The sequence below is a fragment of the Salmo salar genome, chromosome 18 (assembly GCF_965601325.2).
Source record: "Salmo salar chromosome 18, fSalSal1, whole genome shotgun sequence".
Taxonomy (NCBI): domain Eukaryota; kingdom Metazoa; phylum Chordata; class Actinopteri; order Salmoniformes; family Salmonidae; genus Salmo; species Salmo salar.
In genome coordinates, this window is record NC_138308.1 from 45,311,676 (window position 1) to 45,329,871 (window position 18,196).

The window sequence follows — 18,196 nt, forward strand, 5'->3', positions numbered from 1 at the left end:
TTGGTCTCTGTCTCCTCTCTTCTGTCTACCTGTTGGTCTCTGTCTCCTCTCTTCTGTCTACCTGTTGGTCTCTGTCTCTCCTCTCTTCTGTCTACCTGTTGGTCTCTGTCTCCTCTCTTCTGTCTACCTGTTGGTCTCTGTCTCCTCTCTTCTGTCTACCTGTTGGTCTCTGTCTCTCCTCTCTTCTGTCTACCTGTTGGTCTCTGTCTCTCCACTCTTCTGTCTACCTGTTGGTCTCTGTCTCCTCTCTTCTGTCTACCTGTTGGTTTCTGTCTCTCCTCTCTTCTGTCTACATGTTGGTCTCTGTCTCCTCTCTTCTGTCTACCTGTTGGTCTCTGTCTACTCTCTTCTGTCTACCTGTTGGTCTCTGTCTGTCCTCTCTTCTGTCTACCTGTTGGTCTCTGTCTACTCTCTTCTGTCTACCTGTTGGTCTCTGTCTCTCCTGTCTTCTGTCTACTTGTTGGTCTCTGTCTCCTCTCTTCTGTCTACATGTTGGTCTCTGTCTCTCCTCTCTTCTGTCTACCTGTTGGTTTCTGTCTCTCCTCTCTTCTGTCTACCTGTTGGTCTCTGTCTCCTCTCTTCTGTCTACCTGTTGGTTTCTGTCTCTCCTCTCTTCTGTCTACATGTTGGTCTCTGTCTCCTCTCTTCTGTCTACCTGTTGGTCTCTGTCTACTCTCTTCTGTCTACCTGTTGGTCTCTGTCTCCTCTCTTCTGTCTACATGTTGGTCTATGTCTCTCCTCTCATCTGTCTACATGTTGGTCTCTGTCTCCTCTCTTCTGTCTACCTGTTGGTCTCTGTCTACTCTCTTCTGTCTACCTGTTGGTCTCTGTCTCTCCTCTCTTCTGTCTACCTGTTGGTCTCTGTCTCCTCTCTTCTGTCTACCTGTTGGTCTCTGTCTCCTCTCTTCTGTCTACCTGTTGGTCTCTGTCTCCTCTCTTCTGTCTACCTGTTGATCTCTGTCTCTCCTCTCTTCTGTCTACCTGTTGGTCTCTGTCTCCTCTCTTCTGTCTACATGTTGGTCTCTGTCTCCTCTCTTCTGTCTACCTGTTGGTCTCTGTCTCCTCTCTTCTGTCTACCTGTTGGTCTCTGTCTCTCCTCTCTTCTGTCTACCTGTTGATCTCTGTCTCTCCTCTCTTCTGTCTACCTGTTGGTCTCTGTCTCCTCTCTTCTGTCTACCTGTTGGTCTCTGTCTCTCCTCTCTTCTGTCTACATGTTGGTCTCTGTCTCCTCTCTTCTGTCTACATGTTGGTCTCTGTCTCTCATCTCTTCTGTCTTCCTGTTGGTCTCTGTCTCCTCTCTTCTGTCTACATGTTGGTCTCTGTCTCTCATCTCTTCTGTCTTCCTGTTGGTCTCTGTCTCCTCTCTTCTGTCTACCTGTTGATCTCTGTCTCTCCTCTCTTCTGTCTACCTGTTGGTCTCTGTCTCCTCTCTTCTGTCTACCTGTTGGTCTCTGTCTCTCCTCTCTTCTGTCTACATGTTGGTCTCTGTCTCCTCTCTTCTGTCTACATGTTGGTCTCTGTCTCTCATCTCTTCTGTCTTCCTGTTGGTCTCTGTCTCCTCTCTTCTGTCTACATGTTGGTCTCTGTCTCCTCTCTTCTGTCTACCTGTTGGTCTCTGTCTCCTCTCTTCTGTCTACCTGTTGGTCTCTGTCTCTCCTCTCTTCTGTCTACCTGTTGGTCTCTGTCTCCTGTCTTCTGTCTACCTGTTGGTCTCTGTCTCCTCTCATCTGTCTACCTGTTGGTCTCCGTCTCTCCTCTCTTCTGCCTACCTGTTGGTCTCTGTCTCCTCTCTTCTGTCTACATGTTGGTCTATGTCTCTCCTCTCATCTGTCTACATGTTGGTCTCTGTCTCCTCTCTTCTGTCTACCTGTTGGTCTCTGTCTCTCCTCTCTTCTGTCTACCTGTTGGTCTCTGTCTCTCCTCTCTTCTGTCTACATGTTGGTCTCTGTCTCTCCTCTCTACTGTCTACCTGTTGGTCTCTGTCTCTCATCTCTTCTGTCTACCTGTTGGTCTCTGTCTCCTCTCTGCTGTCTACATGTTGGTCTCTGTCTCCTCTCTTCTGTCTACCTGTTGGTCTCTGTCTCTCCTCTCTTCTGTCTACTTGTTGGTCTCTGTCTCTCCTCTCTTCTGTCTACCTGTTGGTCTCTGTCTCCTCTCTTCTGTCTACCTGTTGTTCTCTGTCTCCTCTCTTCTGTCTACCTGTTGGTCTCTGTCTCCTTTCTTCTGTCTACCTGTTGGTTTCTGTCTCTCCTCTCTTCTGTCTACATGTTGGTCTCTGTCTCCTCTCTTCTGTCTACCTGTTGGTCTCTGTCTACTCTCTTCTGTCTACCTGTTGGTCTCTGTCTCCTCTCTTCTGTCTACATGTTGGTCTATGTCTCTCCTCTCTTCTGTCTACATGTTGGTCTCTGTCTCCTCTCTTCTGTCTACCTGTTGGTCTCTGTCTACTCTCTTCTGTCTACCTGTTGGTCTCTGTCTCCTCTCTTCTGTCTACCTGTTGGTCTCTGTCTCTCCTCTCTTCTGTCTACCTGTTGGTCTCTGTCTCCTCTCTTCTGTCTACCTGTTGGTCTCTGTCTCCTCTCTTCTGTCTACATGTTGGTCTCTGTCTCTCATCTCTTCTGTCTACATGTTGGTCTCTGTCTCCTCTCTTCTGTCTACCTGTTGGTCTCTGTCTCCTCTCTTCTGTCTACCTGTTGGTCTCTGTCTCTCCTCTCTTCTGTCTACCTGTTGATCTCTGTCTCTCCTCTCTTCTGTCTACCTGTTTGTCTCTGTCTCTCCTCTCTTCTGTCTACCTGTTGGTCTCTGTCTCTCCTCTCTTCTGTCTACCTGTTGGTCTCTGTCTCCAGTCTTCTGTCTACCTGTTGGTCTCTGTCTCCTCTCATCTGTCTACCTGTTGGTCTCCGTCTCTCCTCTCTTCTGTCTACCTGTTGGTCTCTGTCTCCTCTCTTCTGTCTACATGTTGGTATCTGTCTCTCCTCTCTTCTGTCTACCTGTTGGTCTATGTCTCTCCTCTCTTCTGTCTACATGTTGGTCTCTGTCTCCTCTCTTCTGTCTACTTGTTGGTCTCTGTCTCTCCTGTCTTCTGTCTACCTGTTGGTCTCTGTCTCCTCTCTTCTGTCTACCTGTTGGTTTCTGTCTCTCCTCTCTTCTGTCTACATGTTGGTCTCTGTCTCCTCTCTTCTGTCTACCTGTTGGTCTCTGTCTCTCCTCTCTTCTGTCTACCTGTTGGTCTATGTCTCTCCTCTCTTCTGTCTACCTGTTGGTCTCTGTCTCCTCTCTTCTGTCTACATGTTGGTCTCTGTCTCCTCTCTTCTGTCTACCTGGTGGTCTCTGTCTCTCCTCTCTTCTGTCTACCTGTTGGTCTCTGTCTCTCCTCTCTTCTGTCTACCTGTTGGTCTCTGTCTCCTCTCTTCTGTCTACATGTTGGTCTCTGTCTCCTCTCTTCTGTCTACCTGGTGGTCTCTGTCTCTCCTCTCTTCTGTCTACCTGTTGGTCTCTGTCTCCTCTCTTCTGTCTACCTGGTGGTCTCTGTCTCTCCTCTCTTCTGTCTACCTTTTGGTCTCTGTCTCCTCTCTTCTGTCTACCTGTTGGTCTCTGTCTCCTCTCTTCTGTCTACCTGTTGGTCTCTTTCTCCTCTCTTCTGTCTACCTGTTGGTCTCTGTCTCTCCTCTCTTCTGTCTACCTGTTGGTCTCTGTCTCCTCTCTTCTGTCTACCTGTTGGTCTCTGTCTCCTCTCTTCTGTCTACCTGTTGGTCTCTGTCTCTCCTCTCTTCTGTCTACCTGTTGGTCTCTGTCTCCTCTCTTCTGTCTACCTGTTGGTCTCTGTCTCCTCTCTTCTGTCTACCTGTTGGTCTCTGTCTCTCCTCTCTTCTGTCTACCTGTTGGTCTCTGTCTCTCCACTCTTCTGTCTACCTGTTGGTCTCTGTCTCCTCTCTTCTGTCTACCTGTTGGTTTCTGTCTCTCCTCTCTTCTGTCTACATGTTGGTCTCTGTCTCCTCTCTTCTGTCTACCTGTTGGTCTCTGTCTACTCTCTTCTGTCTACCTGTTGGTCTCTGTCTCTCCTGTCTTCTGTCTACTTGTTGGTCTCTGTCTCCTCTCTTCTGTCTACATGTTGGTCTCTGTCTCTCCTCTCTTCTGTCTACCTGTTGGTTTCTGTCTCTCCTCTCTTCTGTCTACCTGTTGGTCTCTGTCTCCTCTCTTCTGTCTACCTGTTGGTTTCTGTCTCTCCTCTCTTCTGTCTACATGTTGGTCTCTGTCTCCTCTCTTCTGTCTACCTGTTGGTCTCTGTCTACTCTCTTCTGTCTACCTGTTGGTCTCTGTCTCCTCTCTTCTGTCTACATGTTGGTCTATGTCTCTCCTCTCATCTGTCTACATGTTGGTCTCTGTCTCCTCTCTTCTGTCTACCTGTTGGTCTCTGTCTACTCTCTTCTGTCTACATGTTGGTCTATGTCTCTCCTCTCATCTGTCTACATGTTGGTCTCTGTCTCCTCTCTTCTGTCTACCTGTTGGTCTCTGTCTACTCTCTTCTGTCTACCTGTTGGTTTCTGTCTCTCCTCTCTTCTGTCTACATGTTGGTCTCTGTCTCCTCTCTTCTGTCTACCTGTTGGTCTCTGTCTACTCTCTTCTGTCTACCTGTTGGTCTCTGTCTCTCCTCTCTTCTGTCTACCTGTTGGTCTCTGTCTCCTCTCTTCTGTCTACCTGTTGGTCTCTGTCTACTCTCTTCTGTCTACCTGTTGGTCTCTGTCTCCTCTCTTCTGTCTACCTGTTGGTCTCTGTCTCTCCTCTCTTCTGTCTACCTGTTGGTCTCTGTCTCTCCACTCTTCTGTCTACCTGTTGGTCTCTGTCTCCTCTCTTCTGTCTACCTGTTGGTTTCTGTCTCTCCTCTCTTCTGTCTACATGTTGGTCTCTGTCTCCTCTCTTCTGTCTACCTGTTGGTCTCTGTCTACTCTCTTCTGTCTACCTGTTGGTCTCTGTCTGTCCTCTCTTCTGTCTACCTGTTGGTCTCTGTCTCCTCTCTTCTGTCTACCTGTTGGTTTCTGTCTCTCCTCTCTTCTGTCTACATGTTGGTCTCTGTCTCCTCTCTTCTGTCTACCTGTTGGTTTCTGTCTCTCCTCTCTTCTGTCTACATGTTGGTCTCTGTCTCCTCTCTTCTGTCTACCTGTTGGTCTCTGTCTACTCTCTTCTGTCTACCTGTTGGTCTCTGTCTCCTCTCTTCTGTCTACATGTTGGTCTATGTCTCTCCTCTCATCTGTCTACATGTTGGTCTCTGTCTCCTCTCTTCTGTCTACCTGTTGGTCTCTGTCTACTCTCTTCTGTCTACCTGTTGGTCTCTGTCTCTCCTCTCTTCTGTCTACCTGTTGGTCTCTGTCTCCTCTCTTCTGTCTACCTGTTGGTCTCTGTCTCCTCTCTTCTGTCTACCTGTTGGTCTCTGTCTCCTCTCTTCTGTCTACCTGTTGGTCTCTGTCTCTCCTCTCTTCTGTCTACCTGTTGGTCTCTGTCTCCTCTCTTCTGTCTACATGTTGGTCTCTGTCTCCTCTCTTCTGTCTACCTGTTGGTCTCTGTCTCCTCTCTTCTGTCTACCTGTTGGTCTCTGTCTCTCCTCTCTTCTGTCTACCTGTTGGTCTCTGTCTCCTGTCTTCTGTCTACCTGTTGGTCTCTGTCTCCTCTCATCTGTCTACCTGTTGGTCTCCGTCTCTCCTCTCTTCTGTCTACCTGTTGGTCTCTGTCTCCTCTCTTCTGTCTACCTGTTGGTCTCTGTCTCCTCTCTTCTGTCTACCTGTTGGTCTCTGTCTCCTCTCTTCTGTCTACCTGTTGGTCTCTGTCTCTCCTCTCTTCTGTCTACCTGTTGGTCTCTGTCTCCTGTCTTCTGTCTACCTGTTGGTCTCTGTCTCCTCTCATCTGTCTACCTGTTGGTCTCCGTCTCTCCTCTCTTCTGTCTACCTGTTGGTCTCTGTCTCCTCTCTTCTGTCTACCTGTTGGTCTCTGTCTCTCCTCTCTTCTGTCTACCTGTTGGTCTCTGTCTCCTCTCTTCTGTCTACCTGTTGGTCTCTGTCTCCTCTCTTCTGTCTACCTGTTGGTCTCTGTCTCTCCTCTCTTCTGTCTACCTGTTGGTCTCTGTCTCTCCACTCTTCTGTCTACCTGTTGGTCTCTGTCTCCTCTCTTCTGTCTACCTGTTGGTTTCTGTCTCTCCTCTCTTCTGTCTACATGTTGGTCTCTGTCTCCTCTCTTCTGTCTACCTGTTGGTCTCTGTCTACTCTCTTCTGTCTACCTGTTGGTCTCTGTCTGTCCTCTCTTCTGTCTACCTGTTGGTCTCTGTCTACTCTCTTCTGTCTACCTGTTGGTCTCTGTCTCTCCTGTCTTCTGTCTACTTGTTGGTCTCTGTCTCCTCTCTTCTGTCTACATGTTGGTCTCTGTCTCTCCTCTCTTCTGTCTACCTGTTGGTTTCTGTCTCTCCTCTCTTCTGTCTACCTGTTGGTCTCTGTCTACTCTCTTCTGTCTACCTGTTGGTCTCTGTCTCTCCTCTCTTCTGTCTACCTGTTGGTCTCTGTCTCCTCTCTTCTGTCTACCTGTTGGTCTCTGTCTACTCTCTTCTGTCTACCTGTTGGTCTCTGTCTCCTCTCTTCTGTCTACCTGTTGGTCTCTGTCTCTCCTCTCTTCTGTCTACCTGTTGGTCTCTGTCTCTCCACTCTTCTGTCTACCTGTTGGTCTCTGTCTCCTCTCTTCTGTCTACCTGTTGGTTTCTGTCTCTCCTCTCTTCTGTCTACATGTTGGTCTCTGTCTCCTCTCTTCTGTCTACCTGTTGGTCTCTGTCTACTCTCTTCTGTCTACCTGTTGGTCTCTGTCTGTCCTCTCTTCTGTCTACCTGTTGGTCTCTGTCTACTCTCTTCTGTCTACCTGTTGGTCTCTGTCTCTCCTGTCTTCTGTCTACTTGTTGGTCTCTGTCTCCTCTCTTCTGTCTACATGTTGGTCTCTGTCTCTCCTCTCTTCTGTCTACCTGTTGGTTTCTGTCTCTCCTCTCTTCTGTCTACCTGTTGGTCTCTGTCTCCTCTCTTCTGTCTACCTGTTGGTTTCTGTCTCTCCTCTCTTCTGTCTACATGTTGGTCTCTGTCTCCTCTCTTCTGTCTACCTGTTGGTCTCTGTCTACTCTCTTCTGTCTACCTGTTGGTCTCTGTCTCCTCTCTTCTGTCTACATGTTGGTCTATGTCTCTCCTCTCATCTGTCTACCTGTTGGTCTCTGTCTCTCCTCTCTTCTGTCTACCTGTTGGTCTCTGTCTCTCCTCTCTTCTGTCTACATGTTGGTCTCTGTCTCCTCTCTTCTGTCTACCTGTTGGTCTCTGTCTACTCTCTTCTGTCTACCTGTTGGTCTCTGTCTCTCCTCTCTTCTGTCTACCTGTTGGTCTCTGTCTCCTCTCTTCTGTCTACCTGTTGGTCTCTGTCTCCTCTCTTCTGTCTACCTGTTGGTCTCTGTCTCCTCTCTTCTGTCTACCTGTTGGTCTCTGTCTCTCCTCTCTTCTGTCTACCTGTTGGTCTCTGTCTCCTCTCTTCTGTCTACATGTTGGTCTCTGTCTCCTCTCTTCTGTCTACCTGTTGGTCTCTGTCTCCTCTCTTCTGTCTACCTGTTGGTCTCTGTCTCTCCTCTCTTCTGTCTACCTGTTGATCTCTGTCTCTCCTCTCTTCTGTCTACCTGTTGGTCTCTGTCTCCTCTCTTCTGTCTACCTGTTGGTCTCTGTCTCTCCTCTCTTCTGTCTACATGTTGGTCTCTGTCTCCTCTCTTCTGTCTACATGTTGGTCTCTGTCTCTCATCTCTTCTGTCTACATGTTGGTCTCTGTCTCCTCTCTTCTGTCTACCTGTTGGTCTCTGTCTCCTCTCTTCTGTCTACCTGTTGGTCTCTGTCTCTCCTCTCTTCTGTCTACCTGTTGGTCTCTGTCTCCTGTCTTCTGTCTACCTGTTGGTCTCTGTCTCCTCTCATCTGTCTACCTGTTGGTCTCCGTCTCTCCTCTCTTCTGTCTACCTGTTGGTCTCTGTCTCCTCTCTTCTGTCTACCTGTTGGTCTCTGTCTCTCCTCTCTTCTGTCTACCTGTTGGTCTCTGTCTCCTGTCTTCTGTCTACCTGTTGGTCTCTGTCTCCTCTCATCTGTCTACCTGTTGGTCTCCGTCTCTCCTCTCTTCTGTCTACCTGTTGGTCTCTGTCTCCTCTCTTCTGTCTACCTGTTGGTCTCTGTCTCTCCTCTCTTCTGTCTACCTGTTGGTCTCTGTCTCCTCTCTTCTGTCTACCTGTTGGTCTCTGTCTCCTCTCTTCTGTCTACCTGTTGGTCTCTGTCTCTCCTCTCTTCTGTCTACCTGTTGGTCTCTGTCTCTCCACTCTTCTGTCTACCTGTTGGTCTCTGTCTCCTCTCTTCTGTCTACCTGTTGGTTTCTGTCTCTCCTCTCTTCTGTCTACATGTTGGTCTCTGTCTCCTCTCTTCTGTCTACCTGTTGGTCTCTGTCTACTCTCTTCTGTCTACCTGTTGGTCTCTGTCTGTCCTCTCTTCTGTCTACCTGTTGGTCTCTGTCTACTCTCTTCTGTCTACCTGTTGGTCTCTGTCTCTCCTGTCTTCTGTCTACTTGTTGGTCTCTGTCTCCTCTCTTCTGTCTACATGTTGGTCTCTGTCTCTCCTCTCTTCTGTCTACCTGTTGGTTTCTGTCTCTCCTCTCTTCTGTCTACCTGTTGGTCTCTGTCTCCTCTCTTCTGTCTACCTGTTGGTTTCTGTCTCTCCTCTCTTCTGTCTACATGTTGGTCTCTGTCTCCTCTCTTCTGTCTACCTGTTGGTCTCTGTCTACTCTCTTCTGTCTACCTGTTGGTCTCTGTCTCCTCTCTTCTGTCTACATGTTGGTCTATGTCTCTCCTCTCATCTGTCTACATGTTGGTCTCTGTCTCCTCTCTTCTGTCTACCTGTTGGTCTCTGTCTACTCTCTTCTGTCTACCTGTTGGTCTCTGTCTCTCCTCTCTTCTGTCTACCTGTTGGTCTCTGTCTCCTCTCTTCTGTCTACCTGTTGGTCTCTGTCTCCTCTCTTCTGTCTACCTGTTGGTCTCTGTCTCCTCTCTTCTGTCTACCTGTTGGTCTCTGTCTCTCCTCTCTTCTGTCTACCTGTTGGTCTCTGTCTCCTCTCTTCTGTCTACATGTTGGTCTCTGTCTCCTCTCTTCTGTCTACCTGTTGGTCTCTGTCTCCTCTCTTCTGTCTACCTGTTGGTCTCTGTCTCTCCTCTCTTCTGTCTACCTGTTGATCTCTGTCTCTCCTCTCTTCTGTCTACCTGTTGGTCTCTGTCTCCTCTCTTCTGTCTACCTGTTGGTCTCTGTCTCTCCTCTCTTCTGTCTACATGTTGGTCTCTGTCTCCTCTCTTCTGTCTACATGTTGGTCTCTGTCTCTCATCTCTTCTGTCTACATGTTGGTCTCTGTCTCCTCTCTTCTGTCTACCTGTTGGTCTCTGTCTCCTCTCTTCTGTCTACCTGTTGGTCTCTGTCTCTCCTCTCTTCTGTCTACCTGTTGGTCTCAGTCTCCTGTCTTCTGTCTACCTGTTGGTCTCTGTCTCCTCTCATCTGTCTACCTGTTGGTCTCCGTCTCTCCTCTCTTCTGTCTACCTGTTGGTCTCTGTCTCCTCTCTTCTGTCTACCTGTTGGTCTCTGTCTCTCCTCTCTTCTGTCTACCTGTTGGTCTTTGTCTCCTGTCTTCTGTCTACCTGTTGGTCTCTGTCTCCTCTCATCTGTCTACCTGTTGGTCTCCGTCTCTCCTCTCTTCTGTCTACCTGTTGGTCTCTGTCTCCTCTCTTCTGTCTACCTGTTGGTCTCTGTCTCTCCTCTCTTCTGTCTACATGTTGGTCTCTGTCTCCTCTCTTCTGTCTACCTGTTGGTCTCTGTCTCTCCTCTCTTCTGTCTACCTGTTGGTCTCTGTCTCTCCTCTCTTCTGTCTACCTGTTGGTCTCTGTCTCCTCTCTTCTGTCTACATGTTGGTCTCTGTCTCTCCTCTCTTCTGTCTACCTGTTGGTCTCTGTCTCCTCTCTTCTGTCTACCTGTTGGTCTCTGTCTCTCCTCTCTTCTGTCTACCTGTTGGTCTCTGTCTCCTCTCTTCTGTCTACCTGTTGGTCTCTGTCTACTCTCTTCTGTCTACCTGTTGGTCTCTGTCTACTCTCTTCTGTCTACCTGTTGGTCTCTGTCTCCTCTCTTCTGTCTACCTGTTGGTTTCTGTCTCTCCTCTCTTCTGTCTACATGTTGGTCTCTGTCTCCTCTCTTCTGTCTACCTGTTGGTCTCTGTCTCCTCTCTTCTGTCTACCTGTTGGTCTCTGTCTACTCTCTTCTGTCTACCTGTTGGTCTCTGTCTCCTCTCTTCTGTCTACATGTTGGTCTCTGTCTCCTCTCTTCTGTCTACATGTTGGTCTCTGTCTCCTCTCTTCTGTCTACCTGTTGGTCTCTGTCTCTCCTCTCTTCTGTCTACCTGTTGGTCTCTGTCTCATCTCTTCTGTCTACCTGTTGGTCTCTGTCTCCTTTCTTTTGTCTACCTGTTGGTCTCTGTCTCTCCTCTCTTCTGTCTACCAGTTGGTCTCTGTCTCCTCTCTTCTGTCTACATGTTGGTCTCTGTCTGTCCTCTCTTCTGTCTACCTGTTGGTCTCTGTCTCCTCTCTTCTGTTCACCTGTTGGTCTCTGTCTCTCCTCTCTTCTGTCTACATGTTGGTCTCTGTCTCTCCTCTCTTCTGTCTACCTGTTGGTCTCTGTCTCCTCTCTTCTGTCTACGTGTTGGTCTCTGTCTGTCCTCTCTTCTGTCTACCTGTTGGTCTCTGTCTCCTCTCTTCTGTCTACCTGTTGGTCTCTGTCTGTCCTCTCTTCTGTCTACCTGTTGGTCTCTGTCTCCTTTCTTCTGTCTACCTGTTGGTCTCTGTCTCCTCTGTTCTGTCTACCTGTTGGTCTCTGTCTCCTCTCTTCTGTCTACCTGTTGGTCTCTGTCTCCTCTCTTCTGTCTACCTGTTGGTCTCCGTCTCTCCTCTCTTCTGTCTACCTGTTGGTCTCCGTCTCTCCTCTCTTCTGTCTACCTGTTGGTCTCTGTCTCCTCTCTTCTGTCTACATGTTGGTCTCTGTCTCTCCTCTCTTCTGTCTACCTGTTGGTCTCTGTCTCCTCTCTTCTGTCTACCTGTTGGTCTCTGTCTCTCCTCTCTTCTGTCTACCTGTTGGTCTCTGTCTCTCCTCTCTTCTGTCTACCTGTTGGTCTCTGTCTCCTCTCTTCTGTCTACCTGTTGGTCTCTGTCTCTCCTGTCTTCTGTCTACTTGTTGGTCTCTGTCTCCTCTCTTCTGTCTACCTGTTGGTCTCTGTCTCCTCTCTTCTGTCTACCTGTTGGTCTCTGTCTCTCCTCTCTTCTGTCTACCTGTTGGTCTCTGTCTCCTCTCTTCTGTCTACCTGTTGGTTTCTGTCTCTCCTCTCTTCTGTCTACATGTTGGTCTCTGTCTCCTCTCTTCTGTCTACCTGTTGGTCTCTGTCTCCTCTCTTCTGTCTACATGTTGGTCTCTGTCTCTCATCTCTTCTGTCTACATGTTGGTCTCTGTCTCCTCTCTTCTGTCTACCTGTTGGTCTCTGTCTCCTCTCTTCTGTCTACCTGTTGGTCTCTGTCTCTCCTCTCTTCTGTCTACCTGTTGGTCTCTGTCTCCTGTCTTCTGTCTACCTGTTGGTCTCTGTCTCCTCTCATCTGTCTACCTGTTGGTCTCCGTCTCTCCTCTCTTCTGTCTACCTGTTGGTCTCTGTCTCCTCTCTTCTGTCTACCTGTTGGTCTCTGTCTCTCCTCTCTTCTGTCTACCTGTTGGTCTCTGTCTCCTGTCTTCTGTCTACCTGTTGGTCTCTGTCTCCTCTCATCTGTCTACCTGTTGGTCTCCGTCTCTCCTCTCTTCTGTCTACCTGTTGGTCTCTGTCTCCTCTCTTCTGTCTACCTGTTGGTCTCTGTCTCTCCTCTCTTCTGTCTACCTGTTGGTCTCTGTCTCCTCTCTTCTGTCTACCTGTTGGTCTCTGTCTCCTCTCTTCTGTCTACCTGTTGGTCTCTGTCTCTCCTCTCTTCTGTCTACCTGTTGGTCTCTGTCTCTCCACTCTTCTGTCTACCTGTTGGTCTCTGTCTCCTCTCTTCTGTCTACCTGTTGGTTTCTGTCTCTCCTCTCTTCTGTCTACATGTTGGTCTCTGTCTCCTCTCTTCTGTCTACCTGTTGGTCTCTGTCTACTCTCTTCTGTCTACCTGTTGGTCTCTGTCTGTCCTCTCTTCTGTCTACCTGTTGGTCTCTGTCTACTCTCTTCTGTCTACCTGTTGGTCTCTGTCTCTCCTGTCTTCTGTCTACTTGTTGGTCTCTGTCTCCTCTCTTCTGTCTACATGTTGGTCTCTGTCTCTCCTCTCTTCTGTCTACCTGTTGGTTTCTGTCTCTCCTCTCTTCTGTCTACCTGTTGGTCTCTGTCTCCTCTCTTCTGTCTACCTGTTGGTTTCTGTCTCTCCTCTCTTCTGTCTACATGTTGGTCTCTGTCTCCTCTCTTCTGTCTACCTGTTGGTCTCTGTCTACTCTCTTCTGTCTACCTGTTGGTCTCTGTCTCCTCTCTTCTGTCTACATGTTGGTCTATGTCTCTCCTCTCATCTGTCTACATGTTGGTCTCTGTCTCCTCTCTTCTGTCTACCTGTTGGTCTCTGTCTACTCTCTTCTGTCTACCTGTTGGTCTCTGTCTCTCCTCTCTTCTGTCTACCTGTTGGTCTCTGTCTCCTCTCTTCTGTCTACCTGTTGGTCTCTGTCTCCTCTCTTCTGTCTACCTGTTGGTCTCTGTCTCCTCTCTTCTGTCTACCTGTTGGTCTCTGTCTCTCCTCTCTTCTGTCTACCTGTTGGTCTCTGTCTCCTCTCTTCTGTCTACATGTTGGTCTCTGTCTCCTCTCTTCTGTCTACCTGTTGGTCTCTGTCTCCTCTCTTCTGTCTACCTGTTGGTCTCTGTCTCTCCTCTCTTCTGTCTACCTGTTGATCTCTGTCTCTCCTCTCTTCTGTCTACCTGTTGGTCTCTGTCTCCTCTCTTCTGTCTACCTGTTGGTCTCTGTCTCTCCTCTCTTCTGTCTACATGTTGGTCTCTGTCTCCTCTCTTCTGTCTACATGTTGGTCTCTGTCTCTCATCTCTTCTGTCTACATGTTGGTCTCTGTCTCCTCTCTTCTGTCTACCTGTTGGTCTCTGTCTCCTCTCTTCTGTCTACCTGTTGGTCTCTGTCTCTCCTCTCTTCTGTCTACCTGTTGGTCTCAGTCTCCTGTCTTCTGTCTACCTGTTGGTCTCTGTCTCCTCTCATCTGTCTACCTGTTGGTCTCCGTCTCTCCTCTCTTCTGTCTACCTGTTGGTCTCTGTCTCCTCTCTTCTGTCTACCTGTTGGTCTCTGTCTCTCCTCTCTTCTGTCTACCTGTTGGTCTTTGTCTCCTGTCTTCTGTCTACCTGTTGGTCTCTGTCTCCTCTCATCTGTCTACCTGTTGGTCTCCGTCTCTCCTCTCTTCTGTCTACCTGTTGGTCTCTGTCTCCTCTCTTCTGTCTACCTGTTGGTCTCTGTCTCTCCTCTCTTCTGTCTACATGTTGGTCTCTGTCTCCTCTCTTCTGTCTACCTGTTGGTCTCTGTCTCTCCTCTCTTCTGTCTACCTGTTGGTCTCTGTCTCTCCTCTCTTCTGTCTACCTGTTGGTCTCTGTCTCCTCTCTTCTGTCTACATGTTGGTCTCTGTCTCTCCTCTCTTCTGTCTACCTGTTGGTCTCTGTCTCCTCTCTTCTGTCTACCTGTTGGTCTCTGTCTCTCCTCTCTTCTGTCTACCTGTTGGTCTCTGTCTCCTCTCTTCTGTCTACATGTTGGTCTCTGTCTCTCCTCTCTTCTGTCTACCTGTTGGTCTCTGTCTCCTCTCTTCTGTCTACCTGTTGGTCTCTGTCTACTCTCTTCTGTCTACCTGTTGGTCTCTGTCTACTCTCTTCTGTCTACCTGTTGGTCTCTGTCTCCTCTCTTCTGTCTACCTGTTGGTTTCTGTCTCTCCTCTCTTCTGTCTACATGTTGGTCTCTGTCTCCTCTCTTCTGTCTACCTGTTGGTCTCTGTCTCCTCTCTTCTGTCTACCTGTTGGTCTCTGTCTACTCTCTTCTGTCTACCTGTTGGTCTCTGTCTCCTCTCTTCTGTCTACCTGTTGGTTTCTGTCTCTCCTCTCTTCTGTCTACCTGTTGGTCTCTGTCTACTCTCTTCTGTCTACCTGTTGGTCTCTGTCTCCTCTCTTCTGTCTACCTGTTGGTTTCTGTCTCTCCTCTCTTCTGTCTACATGTTGGTCTCTGTCTCTCCTCTCTTCTGTCTACCTGTTGGTCTCTGTCTCCTCTCTTCTGTCTACATGTTGGTCTCTGTCTCCTCTCTTCTGTCTACATGTTGGTCTCTGTCTCCTCTCTTCTGTCTACCTGTTGGTCTCTGTCTCATCTCTTCTGTCTACCTGTTGGTCTCTGTCTCCTTTCTTTTGTCTACCTGTTGGTCTCTGTCTCTCCTCTCTTCTGTCTACCAGTTGGTCTCTGTCTCCTCTCTTCTGTCTACATGTTGGTCTCTGTCTGTCCTCTCTTCTGTCTACCTGTTGGTCTCTGTCTCCTCTCTTCTGTTCACCTGTTGGTCTCTGTCTCTCCTCTCTTCTGTCTACATGTTGGTCTCTGTCTCTCCTCTCTTCTGTCTACCTGTTGGTCTCTGTCTCCTCTCTTCTGTCTACGTGTTGGTCTCTGTCTGTCCTCTCTTCTGTCTACCTGTTGGTCTCTGTCTCCTCTCTTCTGTCTACCTGTTGGTCTCTGTCTGTCCTCTCTTCTGTCTACCTGTTGGTCTCTGTCTCCTTTCTTCTGTCTACCTGTTGGTCTCTGTCTCCTCTGTTCTGTCTACCTGTTGGTCTCTGTCTCCTCTCTTCTGTCTACCTGTTGGTCTCTGTCTCCTCTCTTCTGTCTACCTGTTGGTCTCCGTCTCTCCTCTCTTCTGTCTACCTGTTGGTCTCCGTCTCTCCTCTCTTCTGTCTACCTGTTGGTCTCTGTCTCCTCTCTTCTGTCTACCTGTTGGTCTCTGTCTCTCCTCTCTTCTGTCTACCTGTTGGTCTCTGTCTCTCCTCTCTTCTGTCTACCTGTTGGTCTCTGTCTCCTCTCTTCTGTCTACCTGTTGGTCTCTGTCTCTCCTGTCTTCTGTCTACTTGTTGGTCTCTGTCTCCTCTCTTCTGTCTACCTGTTGGTCTCTGTCTCCTCTCTTCTGTCTACCTGTTGGTCTCTGTCTCTCCTCTCTTCTGTCTACCTGTTGGTCTCTGTCTCCTCTCTTCTGTCTACCTGTTGGTTTCTGTCTCTCCTCTCTTCTGTCTACATGTTGGTCTCTGTCTCCTCTCTTCTGTCTACCTGTTGGTCTCTGTCTACTCTCTTCTGTCTACCTGTTGGTCTCTGTCTCCTCTCTTCTGTCTACATGTTGGTCTCTGTCTCTCATCTCTTCTGTCTACATGTTGGTCTCTGTCTCTTCTCTTCTGTCTACCTGTTGGTCTCTGTCTCCTCTCTTCTGTCTACCTGTTGGTCTCTGTCTCTCCTCTCTTCTGTCTACCTGTTGGTCTCTGTCTCCTCTCTTTTGTCTACCTGTTGGTCTCTGTCTCTCCTCTCTTCTGTCTACCTGTTGGTCTCTGTCTCCTCTCTTCTGTCTACATGTTGGTCTCTGTCTGTCCTCTCTTCTGTCTACCTGTTGGTCTCTGTCTCCTCTCTTCTGTCTACCTGTTGGTCTCTGTCTGTCCTCTCTTCTGTCTACCTGTTGGTCTCTGTCTCCTCTCTTCTGTCTACCTGTTGGTCTCTGTCTCCTCTCTTCTGTTCACCTGTTGGTCTCTGTCTCTCCTCTCTTCTGTCTACATGTTGGTCTCTGTCTCTCCTCTCTTCTGTCTACATGTTGGTCTCTGTCTCTCCTCTCTTCTGTCTACCTGTTGGTCTCTGTCTCCTCTCTTCTGTCTACATGTTGGTCTCTGTCTGTCCTCTCTTCTGTCTACCTGTTGGTCTCTGTCTCCTCTCTTCTGTCTACCTGTTGGTCTCTGTCTGTCCTCTCTTCTGTCTACCTGTTGGTCTCTGTCTCCTTTCTTCTGTCTACCTGTTGGTCTCTGTCTCCTCTCTTCTGTCTACCTGTTGGTCTCTGTCTCCTCTCTTCTGTCTACCTGTTGGTCTCTGTCTCCTCTCTTCTGTCTACCTGTTGGTCTCCGTCTCTCCTCTCTTCTGTCTACCTGTTGGTCTCTGTCTCTCCTCTCTTCTGTCTACCTGTTGGTCTCTGTCTCTCCTCTCTTCTGTCTACCTGTTGGTCTCTGTCTCTCCTCTCTTCTGTCTACCTTTTGGTCTCTGTCTCCTCTCTTCTGTCTACCTGTTGGTCTCCGTCTCTCCTGTCTTCTGTCTACCTGTTGGTCTCTGTCTCTCCTCTCTTCTGTCTACCTGTTGGTCTCCGTCTCTCCTCTCTTCTGTCTACCTGTTGGTCTCTGTCTGTCCTCTCTTCTGTCTACCTGTTGGTCTCTGTCTCCTTTCTTCTGTCTACCTGTTGGTCTCTGTCTCCTCTCTTCTGTCTACCTGTTGGTCTCTGTCTCCTCTCTTCTGTCTACCTGTTGGTCTCTGTCTCCTCTCTTCTGTCTACCTGTTGGTCTCCGTCTCTCCTCTCTTCTGTCTACCTGTTGGTCTCTGTCTCTCCTCTCTTCTGTCTACCTGTTGGTCTCTGTCTCTCCTCTCTTCTGTCTACCTGTTGGTCTCTGTCTCTCCTCTCTTCTGTCTACCTGTTGGTCTCTGTCTCCTCTCTTCTGTCTACCTGTTGGTCTCCGTCTCTCCTGTCTTCTGTCTACCTGTTGGTCTCTGTCTCTCCTCTCTTCTGTCTACCTGTTGGTCTCCTGTCTCTCCTCTCTTCTGTCTACCTGTTGGTCTCTGTCTCCTCTCTTCTGTCTACATGTTGGTCTCTGTCTCCTCTCTTCTGTCTACCTGTTGGTCTCTGTCTCTCCTCTCTTCTGTCTACATGTTGGTCTCTGTCTCTCCTCTCTTCTGTCTACATGTTGGTCTCTGTCTCTCCTCTCTTCTGTCTACCTGTTGGTCTCTGTCTCCTCTCTTCTGTCTACATGTTGGTCTCTGTCTGTCCTCTCTTCTGTCTACCTGTTGGTCTCTGTCTCCTCTCTTCTGTCTACCTGTTGGTCTCTGTCTGTCCTCTCTTCTGTCTACCTGTTGGTCTCTGTCTCCTCTCTTCTGTCTACCTGTTGGTCTCTGTCTCCTCTCTTCTGTCTACCTGTTGGTCTCTGTCTCCTCTCTTCTGTCTACCTGTTGGTCTCTGTCTCCTCTCTTCTGTCTACCTGTTGGTCTCCTGTCTCTCCTCTCTTCTGTCTACCTGTTGGTCTCTGTCTCTCCTCTCTTCTGTCTACCTGTTGGTCTCTGTCTCTCCTCTCTTCTGTCTACCTGTTGGTCTCTGTCTCTCCTCTCTTCTGTCTACCTGTTGGTCTCTGTCTCCTCTCTTCTGTCTACCTGTTGGTCTCCGTCTCTCCTCTCTTCTGTCTACCTGTTGGTCTCTGTCTCTCCTCTCTTCTGTCTACCTGTTGGTCTCCGTCTCTCCTCTCTTCTGTCTACCTGTTGGTCTCTGTCTGTCCTCTCTTCTGTCTACCTGTTGGTCTCTGTCTCCTCTCTTCTGTCTACCTGTTGGTCTCTGTCTCCTCTCTTCTGTCTACCTGTTGGTCTCTGTCTCCTCTCTTCTGTCTACCTGTTGGTCTCTGTCTCCTCTCTTCTGTCTACCTGTTGGTCTCCGTCTCTCCTCTCTTCTGTCTACCTGTTGGTCTCTGTCTCTCCTCTCTTCTGTCTACCTGTTGGTCTCTGTCTCTCCTCTCTTCTGTCTACCTGTTGGTCTCTGTCTCTCCTCTCTTCTGTCTACCTTTTGGTCTCTGTCTCCTCTCTTCTGTCTACCTGTTGGTCTCCGTCTCTCCTGTCTTCTGTCTACCTGTTGGTCTCTGTCTCTCCTCTCTTCTGTCTACCTGTTGGTCTCCGTCTCTCCTCTCTTCTGTCTACCTGTTGGTCTCTGTCTCCTCTCTTCTGTCTACCTGTTGGTCTCTGTCTCTCCTCTCTTCTGTCTACCTGTTGGTCTCTGTCTCCTCTCTTCTGTCTACCTGTTGGTCTCTGTCTCCTCTCTTCTGTCTACCTGTTGGTCTCTGTCTCCTCTCT